The sequence below is a fragment of the Corvus kubaryi genome, unplaced genomic scaffold, assembly GCF_017639235.1.
Source record: "Corvus kubaryi isolate FWS band 111438036 unplaced genomic scaffold, C.kubaryi_AGA036_p1.0 37396, whole genome shotgun sequence".
Taxonomy (NCBI): domain Eukaryota; kingdom Metazoa; phylum Chordata; class Aves; order Passeriformes; family Corvidae; genus Corvus; species Corvus kubaryi.
In genome coordinates, this window is record NW_024581135.1 from 28,874,730 (window position 1) to 28,888,514 (window position 13,785).

At 37.6% G+C, this 13,785-nt stretch overlaps 1 long non-coding RNA gene across 3 annotated transcripts in view; it reads right to left on the minus strand.

The window, feature by feature from the left end:
• Positions 1 to 333: 333 nt before the first annotated feature.
• LOC121670702 overlaps positions 334 to 13,785 on the minus strand; it is a 45,366-nt gene continuing 31,914 nt past the window's right edge. For 2 of the 3 annotated variants that reach the window (XR_006018221.1, XR_006018222.1), the window contains exons 4-5: positions 10,478 to 10,690; positions 5,356 to 5,831 (exon numbers count right to left, since the gene is read on the minus strand). This is a non-coding gene — a long non-coding RNA (uncharacterized LOC121670702). Of the gene's footprint in view, positions 3,627 to 5,355; positions 5,832 to 10,477; positions 10,691 to 13,785 lie in introns of those variants that run through there. The other variant, XR_006018223.1, reaches the window with a different exon arrangement.

Below are 13,785 nucleotides of genomic sequence, written 5' to 3' on the forward strand. Positions count from 1 at the left end.
AGGAAGGAAGGAATTAGGAAGGAAGGAAGGAAGGAAGGAATTCGGAAGGAAGGAATTCGGAAGGAATTCGGAAGGAAGGAATTCGGAAGGAAGGAAGGAAGGAAGGAATTCGGAAGGAAGGAATTTGGAAGGAAGGAATTCGGAAGGAATTCGGAAGGAAGGAAGGAATTCGGAAGGAATTCGGAAGGAATTCGGAAGGAAGGAAGGAAGGAAGGAATTCGGAAGGAAGGAAGGAATTCGGAAGGAATTCGGAAGGAATTCGGAAGGAAGGAAGGAATTCGGAAGGAAGGAATTCGGAAGGAAGGAAGGAAGGAATTCGGAAGGAAAGAAGGAAGGAAGGAATTCGGAAGGAATTCGGAAGGAATTCGGAAGGAAGGAAGGAAGGAGGGGAGGGTGAGCCCATTTGACCATGAGTACCATGAGTACCCTGAGTGGGTGTGGAGGGGTTGGAGAGTGGGTCTGCAGGAGGGGACATCAAAGCAGGAAAATTCCTCTTCCTGAAGATATAAAAGATGCCAAGGTCAGGACCCGCTCCCACCACACCAGCTCCAGTACAGCAGGAGTCCTGCACACCCCTGCACAAGCCACAGCCATGGCAGGAGCACGGAGCTTCCCTGGGGCTGGCTGCTCCAGCACTGGAATTTTCCAGCCCCAGGCAAGGACTGGCTGGAGCCTTCATGGCACAGCATGGCACAGTTCATGTCTTACATGTGTGAAAGACTGAAAACCTGTACTTCAATAGTTCAGCAAGGACAGTTATTATGTGTCTAAGCCATAGGGCAGAGAATTTTTTCAGAGGCTGGAAACTGTCAGACTCCTCCTGTCTCTGCTCAGGTTCAGCAGATGAGCACCTCTATCGCATCACCCTTTCTTTGCAGGATAAAGTTGCTGGAAAAGTACCTGGCTCTTATCATCCATATGCCTGTTCAGGGCTCTGCCTCCTTTTATCCAAATATCTTATCTGTCTTTGACCAACCAGAATTTTAGTAGACTTTTGACATGCTACATTACTCACCAAAGATACCTTTTCTGTTCTTTTCATACGTGCCAGGCGTACAGAGCTTGGCAGGGACTCCTGAGGAGAGATACGCATTGCTTATCTGTCATCCATAAACTGCTGGAAATATGTGATGGAGGAACAAGTATCCCTAAAAAAACCCAGGTGACTAAAACAACAGCAAACAATCAAGATAATTTCATTATTTTCTTACAGGCAAGTATGTGTAGTTTGAGGACAAACATTTGAAGATGCTAAATGGCAAGCAGAATTAGTTTTGTGGCAGATAAATTCTTTATTTCTCTAATTACAGAGAACTGACTGGCAGACTTCTTTTAGATAGATACTATATGCTTTCCCCATAAATGCCAATTCAGCAAAGGGATTCTTAATTGTAAATGTGTATCACTAATTTTGATCTTCAGTCAGTAATCTCAGCCTGACCACAGACATACACATTCTGCACACACAGAAGTTCTTGCACCTTCTTGTTCTGTTTTACAGGAGACAGTTCAATCCTGTACATTAAGCAGATTTTGTAAGAAATTGGTAAGTATTGAAAGGAAACCTATTGTAAGTAATAATCTGAAACCAGAATTTTGCTTTTTAACAACTCTACAGGAGGTCCATAAGCATATTTCAAACTATATTTTAGTAACTGATGCTTAAATACTTTTAAAGCAGCACTGTAATTAGATGTGTCTCTTTGAAACTTTCAGTTAAATAATTGCACACTAATGTAAAGAAAAACAGCTTTTCACTAAACGATTTTGCTTTCATCAGCTGAGATTAATACACTTAATAAGCAGTTGTTATTAAACTAAACATTCAATAATGAGTCATTATAGCTATATTAAATTCTTAGGGCCAAGTGCTGCAGCTTGTACTCCTGGAAGTGGGCAAAGTTCCCATTGCCTGAATGGGAACTTTAATTGTATACGAATTGTAGGACTTGTCTCAAAACTAGCTTAAAAAACTAATACAGAAAAATAACACTGTGATGAATCGGAGTTTGAAAACAGACATTTCAGTTCCTACCTATTGCTTCTGCTTTAAGTCACACACTTGCATTCATCTGCATGTATTTCTTGCACCATTCATCATTTTACAACAGCTAAAAAGGAGGTGCCTAGTTCTAACTTAACGACATTTCAATTTAACAAAACTACTCTAAAAGTCATCATAGGAACTAAGATATTTCTGGAGATCTTGCTCACTTTTTGTTTCTTGAATATGATCTAGTTTTTGAGTAGTTTTTGAATAACATTCAGATCTAAAAAAGGACTTTAAAATCACTTTTGAATCAATAAAAATTCTGTTAAAACCAATAAAATTATGAACTCAGCTGACTTCAAAGAGAGACTTTTGTAAAATTTGTCATCTTAGATGCCACAGGGTACCTTTCTAAGGTATGTATTTTTCTTCATTTTAAAGAAGAAAAAATTAGCATCTTGCCTTTTTTGGGGGAACTAAAAATCTTCAAAATTGATGGTGATCAGGTGAAATACCTGAATTTTCAACAGGAAGTTAAATAGTCTTATGGATAAATATTTTCATTCAAAGTGAACATTAGCAAATATTCTTTCATGTTGTTGAAAATGCATTGGTTTTTAGTAATGGCAAACCTTTTAAATATGAAGGTGTCCAAACCTGCTGCAAACACTTCTACTGAAGTCTAACTATGGCATTTTAAAAGACCTGAGAAAGTTATAATGATAGAACAAATATATAGCAGCACTTGGCATTCCAGTTAGCAAAGATCTGAACCAATGGACTTCACTGGCCAGATGTGATATCTTTTTATTTAGTGGTTCAAGTTGCATTTTTTGTCCATGAAATATGAGCGTTAACTCTGCAAAATATTTTTATTAGATTGGTATTGGATATAGGAATTTTAGGTTTTGTTCTTGTGTATCATTTCTGAGCGATCAAGACATCTTCTCCATCACTTGTTAGCAAGAATTAACTTTCCATTTTTAAAGCACAAATATTGTACTTTCTGCTAAAGTGACAAGAATATGCATAGATTTATTATCCTTGTGAGACATGAAGCTAATGATTTGAATTTGAAAACAGTATTCTGTTCCTTTTAAACTTTAATACTTGTAGTTAAGAACAATTTAGTATAGCAATAGTCCTTGAAATGTTCAAATGCTTTTGAGACTTGATCCCTGAATTACCACTTTAAAAAAGGAATTACTCCTTTTTTTCTTCAAATAATGTTGTTTGGGAGTTCAGGCCGCACAATCCACAAACGCCTCGGTGTGGATCCCAAGTGGAGTTTGTGCTTGTTATTTAAATGAGTTGGTTTTCAGCTTGTTAAGTAGAGTGGCATTTGAGCGCTCTCAGCCTAGAGCTCTACAAGGTGAATGACTTGCACAAGGACTCCATGGCGCTCCTTTTCAATTTACCTTCAAACTCCCTCAAGCCTTAAAAAAATCAGTTTCACTATAACAAGAGTTTAGCCTTTAACATGCAAAGCTCACAAGCCCTTAGTCTTCAAAAGGCCAATTTAACAGGAACAAGAAGAAAACCCACAACACAAACTTGTTTTGTTAAGTCTGCAGGTGAACTGCATAGTTAGTGGAAATTCTTGATTCTCCCCAAGCCCGACATTGGAAGTTTGAACCTAAAAGAAGGAAAGGTTAGAAGTTGTTTAGCATTAGTGGATGTACTGATGTACAAGTTGAGTCTTACTCAATATCATATAGGTTTAAAGCTGTTTCAATGAATGACTAATTAAAATCACAGAAATATAATTAACAGAGTACACCATTGATTCACCAAGGGCAGTAGTGGTAAGACATGCCACTGCCTTTCTTTGGTGAGAAGAACTGGTCTGTGGGTTTAGGGGAAATGATAGACCTGATTTCTCTATGTCCTACTAATGAAACTAATCCATCTCATGAGATTGTGTGGTTTAAGCTGAGAACATCACAAGGATAGTAAGGAAGGTAAGATTCTGGCTAATGGGAAGCTAATGGTAAGTCACAAACAGTAGGAATAATGAGGTTGCACAGGAATTATTAATGAAAAGGTTGACCTGGCATTAGATATCAGTCAATATTTTCATCAATTATGTGACAGAAAATGAGAACATGCTATTGAAATTCCTTATGATGTGAAGCTGGAAATCTTCACTGATATGGGAAGTAAACTTTAGGAGAAAGAATGCACTTAGGAGATCCTGTATGATGAGAAGCTTTTTCATCCATCCTAGAGAAAGTTTAGCAAAACGATCGTCTCATTCAGGATTGCTCAGTTTGGTGTTGTATTTGCATTGAAACAAGGTTCCAGAATCATAAACACCTGCAAGGGCTTTGGCTCTAGTATTTTGGAGCAGTAGCTTATTTTAAAAAGCAGTGCTTGTGATGATCTCTGTGGCTCTGTAAGCACATGATACCACTGTAAGAATCAGCACACCCTTGCTGGGAACCAGGTATACACAGCAGAGCCTCCTTCAATAAGAACAGAGAGCCAGCCCTCTGCTCTCATTTTTAGGATACAGGCCTAATTACCTTCACGTCCAGCTGATTGCATTCCTGTAGGAAATCTCAGCTGGAAATCTGAAACCTCTTGGATTTCTCTCATAGCTGCACCGACAGGCAAAATAATATAGGCTGTGCAGTAATTAATTAATGAAAATAATCATAAATTGTTATTATACCATCACATGAGAAAATCATTACAGGTTGTGTAACTAACTTGATGGACATCAACCATCCTGCTCTGTCACCTGCAGCTGTGAATACTGAACGTGATCCATGCAAAGCCACAGAGACAAATGCCTGCAGAAATACTAGGGTGGAATTGCAAGCTCACCCTCAAGAATTATTATGTTTTGGTGTGTTGTCAGTCTGAGCTTAAGGCCAGAGTTCATTAAAGTATTATCAGACTGCTGCAAGAAAATAACAGAAAAGCACAGCTACTTGAACTTTCCCAAATGCTTAAACCAATGCTTTGAATATTTTCTGCGTTGTTCCTGACAAGTTTTAAGTTACAACATCAGTCATGTCTAATATGTTGAAAGGTTGGTAAAGGAACTAATAAAAGCTTGCTATTGATCAGGCATGTGCCTTGTAATAAGAATCAGCAATAACTTGAGTAGCAATGATAGTTTCTGAGAGAATTGCCACACATAATGCCAGTGATTTTGAGTATTTTCTGCTCCCTGTGGGAGGATGGACATATATTACTGGAATGTGCTGTATAATGATTCACAAGAAAGGCAGCTCATAGTCCCAAATCAATTCTTATCTGTCTTTTTAAGATCAACACTACGTGTGATTAAACTTCAGAGTAGATACAAGCATATGCTACTCTCACTCTAAAAAAATATTTCAAAAGCTCTTTAATAATATTTGTTCATGTTTTTATTATTTTCCCTTCATATTCCCCTTAATATTTATTCTTTCCTCTATATGTTTAACATATGTGTTATTAAGTCAATGAAATTTAAGAGTAGCTTCTGAAAGAGAAATGGGTGCACCTTACTTTACTGAGCAGCTGGTTATAGATATACCAACTTACAGGTTAAAGTCTGCTCTCACAGTGGGATAAATCTGGAGTAAACTGGCTTAAATTGGTAATATTAATACCTTTTTACACAGAGATAATGAAGCAGGACTTGGATTCAATAATTTGTGATAGCAAATGAAATGGGGAGGGCGATGTACACTTGGTCAGCAGCGCACAAGTGACAGGTACTTGAACTAAATGCAGCTCACAGCTACCACTCATTCCCAAAGAAACCTCCATCCCACATTGTATATTCTGTTTCTCTCATAAGAGTCTTCTCTTGAAGAGATTTAGCTTTCCGTGTGGTCCTGTAAGCCTGCAAATGATGAAGAAATAAAACAAAAATAGATGAGTTGTGAACTTTACTATTGGATTGACTTGGCTTGCTGATAAAATGAAGCCATTGTATTAAATTAATGATCCAGCTACCATACAGCAGTAGCAATGTATTTTAGCTACAGTATTTTTGGTTGGCTGAAAAAAATAGCTTATTTACTTGTAAATACTTAAATAGAAGCAAAAACATCCTAAGTGATTTATATAATGATCCTTCTTAAGAAAGGATGAGATATTAACTTCTGAATCTATTCATGAAGAAAAATTAATACAAGTATAACAAGAATGGGTACATTTACCAGCCAGATGACAGAAGAAGGTTCTAATAAAATAAGCAATACTCATAATAATGTCAATTTTCTTATTCAGAAATATTTCTGAAATGAATGGTTTGAGGTGTTTTTCCTGTTAAGGATGCTTTTGTGGCTGATGCATAGACAAAATTCATTAACTTAACCTCCCATTGTGACATTGTTCCAACTGACATCGTAACCTTGACCCATTTATTCCCTCCTGTATTACATTCGCTTGTTTATTGTATGTTTGGCTCACCTACCTGTATGGTATTTCCCATGCCACATGATATTTTGTAAAGTAGCAATCATGTTTTGACAGCTCTGGTAAAATTGATATGTAGAATTATACATTGATACATATTTTTACATATATTTTTAAAAAGCCTTTAAATAAAAAGTTTAACTGAGAAATTCAGATATTTATTCACTAGACAGTATTCTGACCTGCAAATGACAGTTCCTCCAGCATCTCACAAATAAAGAAATAAAGAAATACACTAGAGCGCTTAATTTTTATTGTTCTGCACAGTTGCAGTTTCCACCCTCTCCAAAACTTGTGAGTGACACGATGGGCACAGATTCCCATGATCTTCACTGAATGCAGCATAATTCTGTGTAAGCACAGCCCATGGTGAAGGAGCTGGTGAACTGCTCCAGTGAGTCCAGGGAGACCTGGAAAAGCATTTTCAAAGCTGTGTTTCCCCGTCCACAGGGGTTACAAACCTAAACCTGGGTTTGCTGTGGGGTTTGGGACCTTGCAACTGCCCCTGCAATATGGCTTGCATGCACTGATGTGCCTGTGTTTAGATTAGGGGACGCTTGGAAATTATTTTAGTTCTTTGACAAGCACCAGGAGATGGAGCTCCAGACTGCACAGCACAGTTTCTTGGTGCCAGAACAATGAAACCTGTTATTTCTGCACCGTTAAATGCTTCTTTCTTTTCAGCTCATCATTTATAGGATTTCTTTAGATCATCTCTCTACTTATGGGAATTAAATGCTCCTTCTTTGAAGCACTGTGTTAACCCCAGGGAGCAATTGCTAATGTTTTTCTTCATGGATCTAGAGCCTAAAGTTAAAGAAAAAAAAATCTGATTAGGGAGAAATCAGAACAGACATTAATTTAAAATAGGTTTTGGGGATTATTCTGGTAGTATACAGTAACTATAAATCTACGATGTTCACAGTTTTAAGACTATAGAGAAATGCTCAAAAAGTAAAATTCCTTGGAAAATACTATCAGATACATCCCTACTAACTCCCTTTAGAAATGGAAACCACAAAATTCTTTATGTAAAAGCACAGTAGTTAGAAAGGGGAGAAGGAAACAACATGAAAGTTCTCCATGATACAGTGTGTGTATTCCTTCACTGGCATTTCAAAAATGCCACATTTTGGGGGTTCTAATAATTTTAGGTCACATTTAATCACTTCTGTGAAGAAAAAAAAAAGTCATTGCTTTGTTCAAAGCAGTGAATTTTGGAGCTGTCTGAGAAATCATTACCTGCTGTGGAAGTCTAACCAGAAAACTGTTCTCATATGTGACCTGAGAACAACATTCTAATAAATCCCTTAAAAAGTGAACCCTTCATGAAACAAAATTAGCTCAGCTCTGGTTTAGCCTCCCACCTCACGAGAAGCCTGATACAGCAATTAACCTTTTTTTTAACTGATATTTAAACTTAGAGCACATGCACATGCTTTGATCTCTAGTCAGATTTTTGATACCAATCAGGGGATTGTGTCCAACATCCCAGAGCTGCAGGTTTCTCAGAGCGTGTTGCTATTAACATTTTCCCAGTAAAAGTTACATGTTGAGAATAAAACTTTAAAAATCTATAAAGAGGCTTAAGAACATAATTCATGCTGACTTTTACTTTTTGTGTATGTGTCAATATCTTTTCATTAAATCACAGTAATTTAAACTGATTTTTTCCCCCTCTGCGCTATGTAAGATGAGAATATAGAGTAAAAACCAGATCTTGTTTTTATGCTATAGTGCTTCAAAGCTGTGATATTATTTCTGGTAAAAATAGTCTACAAAAGACCTTTATGCTAGTTATAAATGCTTGACATAGGAAATATGTGAGAGACCAATTATGGGCTGATCAGAAATATCTCTTGACATTTTTAGAGTGCAATGTGAGAAGGGTTCACGTATTTACTTATGACTTTTTCAAATAGGGTTCTCCAACTCAATGGGAGTCACTGCACTTAGTGTTCCAAGGAAAGATAAGATTTTTATGACGGGGGGAGGGAAAAGAACATGTCTTCAGGCTGAAATGGTAATCAGTTTTTAGATCAATCACCCTTATGTAAGTTTTTCCACTGGTAGCAAGATATTAAGATATTTACTGCCAACATATATCACACTGAATGGATTGTATGAAGGAAGAAGGAAAAATGAGAATGTACTCAACATACAGAGTTTTCATTAAGAGTCTAAATAAGATAGCTGCTAAATAACTTACCTCAGACTGTCTTGCTAAAGATTAGAGAATGAAGTCCTGCTGTAAGCTTAATATTTCTTTTTCATATTTTTTAAATTGGACTTACCAATATACAATCAAAATTTCATTTTCCTAAAACCACTCTTCCATGTTTATACTCAAATACTTATGAATACAAAACAAGAGCATACAAAATATTATTTACCCAATTTGTGAAATTCATGGAATGAACTGGCCATTTTGGCTTCTAGAATTATGAAAAAGTTATATTGTGAAGGCCACAGGCTGCCCTCTCATCCTTGTTACCACAGCACACCCTGATGTGATCATAGCAGTGCATCCTGAGTGAATGTACAAACTGTACTTGAACTAACTGCCCAAGGCTGCAAAAAAAAGAGGAAAACTCACTCTAGATAGTTAATTCAGAGCCCTACCTGTGGTCTGACACCAGCAGAGGTACCACTTCTGTGTGCTGGTATTCTTGTTCTGCAGCTGGGTCCTTGTGGTTGTGAAGAACTCAGCTTCCTCTCCATACCAAATATAAAACCGGGCTCAAGAAATGCCCCCAAGGTCAGAAAAATGTTAGTTTAAATGTGTGCAGATTCCCAAACTTTGGTCTGTTGTGGGTAAGTGGTGCAAGAAAGAGAACTAGTTCCACTTCTGGCTATTAAGAAGTGGTCAGATAAATAAAAACTGCTATATTTACACTACTTCAGATATGTTACACAGTCATGAAGAGAGAAAGCCTCTTCTGGTCTGTTAAATTGTATATGCCCCATATGTGGGACAAATTTCTGTATCAAAATACAGTTACAATGCAAAATGATGAGAATTCCTGTTTCAGTATGATAACAGGATCACAGAGAGTGCACTTCTTACTTCTAGAAAAGAGGGTGAGTATATATAGAACATGCCTGGTAGCAGCGTCTATAATTAACATTGAAAAGTAGTTAGCATTGTAATTCCCTGTTTTCAATCACTTACAGCTTTATGAAACATCTCCCTTTTGTGCTGCAATTTTCATGCTGGATTTATGCCAATGTCAGCATTTTAAAGTAAGAAGAAAGATTCTTCTCTATTCCCAAGAGAAGAAGACTGAAAATACACACTCACAGGAGTGACTGCTCTGTGCAGTTCTGTGCCCCAAAGTTCTGTGGTTTGAGTGTTGCAGTTTGCCAAGGACTGGACCTTGCCAAGGCCCACGACTTTGTCCCAGGGGACAGTGTAAGTGATTTGTTCATATGGAAAAGGAGTAGCATGTATTAAATGAGATAATACTCTGGGAATTGACATGGGTTTTTTCCCCCACATTCTCCACAGGAAGGTTTGTTGGCTAAGAAAGTTAGAAAAATTGATGTTCAAGCTCCCACCTTTCTCTTTCAACTAGCACTAACAGCTGCCTTACATATCAATAGTCTTAGTTGCTTATGTTTTAGTAGCAGAATACATCGACACTTGAAAAGAAACCAGGCAAAGTTTTCATATCTGTGCAATGCTCACATACATACTTAAGCATTGTCCCAATTTAGAGCAGAAAGAAGGAAAAGATTTTGTGTGATCACACTTTTCATAAATACCAGCAAAGTGTAGAAATTTTAATGTGTCTGCAGTCATAAATATGTCTGTTAAGCATGCAGTTTTTAAAGGTCAAGTAGGACTCTTAAATTTTCTTGTAATTACAATCTTTATTCTGCAAGGATAGTAATGTTTGCTTACTCTTAAACCATTTGTGAAATATGGCAAAATGAAAAAATTCCCTAGGTGTGTAAAGATACAGTTTAATCCATGGCAAAAGGAGAAATGTTTTGCCAAGCAAGCTGATAGAACCTGGGGTGCTCCTTTTATTAATTGATGCAAACCTTAAAAAGAAATTATCTTACCTATATACATATCCACTTTCTTGTGGAAGTGCACACAGAGAATCTCTGATGTTTCCTCTTTCCATGTTCAATCACATCTTTGCCTTTTAAACACTCAGCAAAAGCTAAGACCACAGTTTCATGGACAGTTTAAGTGATCTGCTAAGGTCTTTCTCCTGTTCCTCTTCACCTCCAGCATCTCTGCCACCCAGGGAGATCCAGGAAATACTCTAGCTGAGAAAAGAAAATAAACACTTCTATATGGGCTACTCTCCCCAGTTTGATCTGCTGCTTTTAGGCCCTTGGCTCTGCTGATCCATAACTTATTGCTCTGAGCCCAGTTTCTCTCCAATGAATTTCCTTCAATTCATATCAGAAATGGAAGAGAGAAATGATGTAACTCCAAAACCATTATGTTCTCCCCTGTGGATTGCTACACGAACATGAAATTGGTACAATGTACATGAACATGTACCAACAAACCAGCAGTGTCCACAGATTCCCTGCTATGCCAGCAGCTGTACAAATAAAAGCACATACATAAAGGAGTCATAATCTTGGCTAACTATAAGATACAGATAACTATAAGCAGAAAAAGCATCTTTACTAGCAGTAACTTTAGTTTTGTTTTGGGCAGGGAACCTATGGATGTAGTGGCCACACTACTAAGGCAAATCCATCAGTACTTTGTGTTCAGGAATAGGGAAGCAAAACTTTGCTCACTCAAGGATGCTTAATATTTTAGGAGCTGGCTTCCATTTTCAAAAGTTTTAGGCAGTTCAGAGTCAAAAATTGGCAAGATGCATAAATACATGGTAATTTGGAAAAGGTGCTTTAGAAAGGCCCCCAATAGCTCAGGTATTGGCCCCAGTAGATGTGGATGAGTCAATCACTCTCGCCCAGCTCTGAGCACCTCGCACAGAGCTGCTTCCTGCATTGCAGCTGACCAGATGCCTTTGCAAATCTGACACAGATAATTTCTAGAGTTTTTACCTGGCACTCTAGTCTTAAATAAAGAGATAAGAAGCAGACCGTGCCTTTAGCTCCCTTCTTCCCCCCCCCCCCTTTTTTTCTAAAATTAAAAAAAAAAAATCTTTAACCTAGTTTTGAATATAATTTTCTGCTGACCAGCTCTGCTGCTTGTGTATTAAAGGTACCTGATTCCCTGTGCATCTGCCTGTACTTATGCATCTCCTAGACTATCCTGGAAGTTTAAACACTGGGCTGAGTCTGAGTCGTGCCATTGCAAGCCTGATACCTTGTATTTTACAACAACAAAAAATGCCTCAGAGTAAAATTTTCTTTAGATTTTGTCTCATTGACACTGAATTATGGTTTCTGATAGCTTTCTTCTTCTTTGCTCCACAGGTATCACCTAAAAATCTTTCCCAATTAGGATTGGTACATTCAGCTCAACCAAACTGGACAGGAGTCCATTTGAGCCCACAGTACAACTTTTGGATTAGATAAACCAATTTTCAAGTGAAGCAAAACCCAGTTCCTTGTCCTAATAAATGGTGTAAGTGGCCAAATCATCAGAGCTAAATAGTGGATCCAAAAGACCATGTTTGATAACCCATTGCCAGCCTCCAGGCAAAGAAAGACTTCTTTGGCAACATCAGAAAACTCTTGAAGTCAGAACAACAGAGATTCAGCAAGTGATACTTCCTGTAAATTATACAGCATATCCCTAATGATGGGAAATATGAATCTGTGGAATTAAATGACAGTGCTCAGGCAGATGACATGTCTGCTCTTTCAGATTGGTTTTAGCCAGAGGTTAAGCCAAAGGCTAAACTCGTCCCTACTGAGCAAGAGGCCACGTGTAGGAGGCTCACAGCTGAAGTGTCTAATTACTGTGGTTAGATCAGGTTGAGCACTGGGCTTGGTGTGTGTTGTCTTTCTCTGCCACCTCTGAGACAGTGCTAGTATCAAGTTATCTCTTTTAAAATCCTTTATGGTTATTGATCAACATTTGTCCAAGAACCTTTCAGGGAGCACTCAAGAGGTTACATAAATAATTGGCAAAAAAACAGAAAAAGGAACCTGGTGTGCGTGAGCAACAAGCATTCAGTGGTCTAAACCCTGACTCGAGTATTCAATTTGGATAATAATCCATTACAGCACTGAAAGCAGTGGCCATTGGAATAGGGGGCTTCTGAAACGACCAAGGGTCGAACCCATAACTCTGTTTTCACACATCTTCAACTCAATTTAAGGGTGTTAGATAATATACACAAACTTGTAAACCTTTCTGTTTCTGGAGACAATGGTGGTGTTATTGTTTGATGTACCACTAAGTAATTGCCTGATGGTTCTGCCTAAGTAGAAAATTTGACCTTTTTTTATTTTTTTTTTTGCTACTATCAGTAAATTATGCCCAGCTGAACTCTAAAAGCTTCAAGCTTTTATTTTTCTCTAATGAATAAGCTATTTACTTCATTAGAATGATAGTAGGCTTACAGAAGTAGAGTTTTCACATGGCAGTAAAATGGCATGTGAGTGGTTATTATGGCATTTCAAGATATCCTTCTTATATTCAGTAATTTATTATTATTCCTTCAATTATATGCTCAAGATAGAAGGTTAAATATTGTCAGGTTGTCATCACCTCTATACATAACAGTATATATAAATTGGAGAGACCCTTATAATGGTGATATTTGCTTCCAAATAGTGCTAATGGTTTGCTGCTGATATGGCCATTGTGCTGGATGAGTTGTTTCCAAGACCCAACTCATGCTTCCAAAACTGCTCTGGTACTCAGTGACATATTTTAGGTACCTCAGTGGAGAGGATCAGACTCTGATGAGGAAAAATTGCAGCTTTGAGGCTTCCCAAGACCTCATAGAGTTTTACCTTTCTGATCAGATTCAATTCCATGACATTGAGATAGAAATCTTGTACAAAGTGTGGTGATGCTGTCTGTCAAAAAGAAGTCCTCATTCTAATAATTCCAGGAAATCAGCCTCACTTTAAAGAGCAGTGAGGTTTCTCTTCTGCAGCTCCATGCTCTCTGGAGGCTATTTCTTGACAAGTTGAGTATGATGGCTTCCAGTTTTTATAAAGTATGTCTCTTGCCATCACTGTACATGGCTAATTGCATTTTATAAAAATGGTTTGCAAGTGATTTGTGAGGGAGATATGCATTATAGCTTGCACTTCATGTTCATTTCCAAATTCATTTATCTCACATAAGTGTTTTCTAAAAGTCAAGAAGTAAAAAATATAACTAGGAGTAGTTTTCAGAAGCCTATTACTGCAAGTTCTTCTTCAGGGAAATGAACAAAATAAAGTTTAAATGCTTCTTCATTGCCAATAGTTCCCCT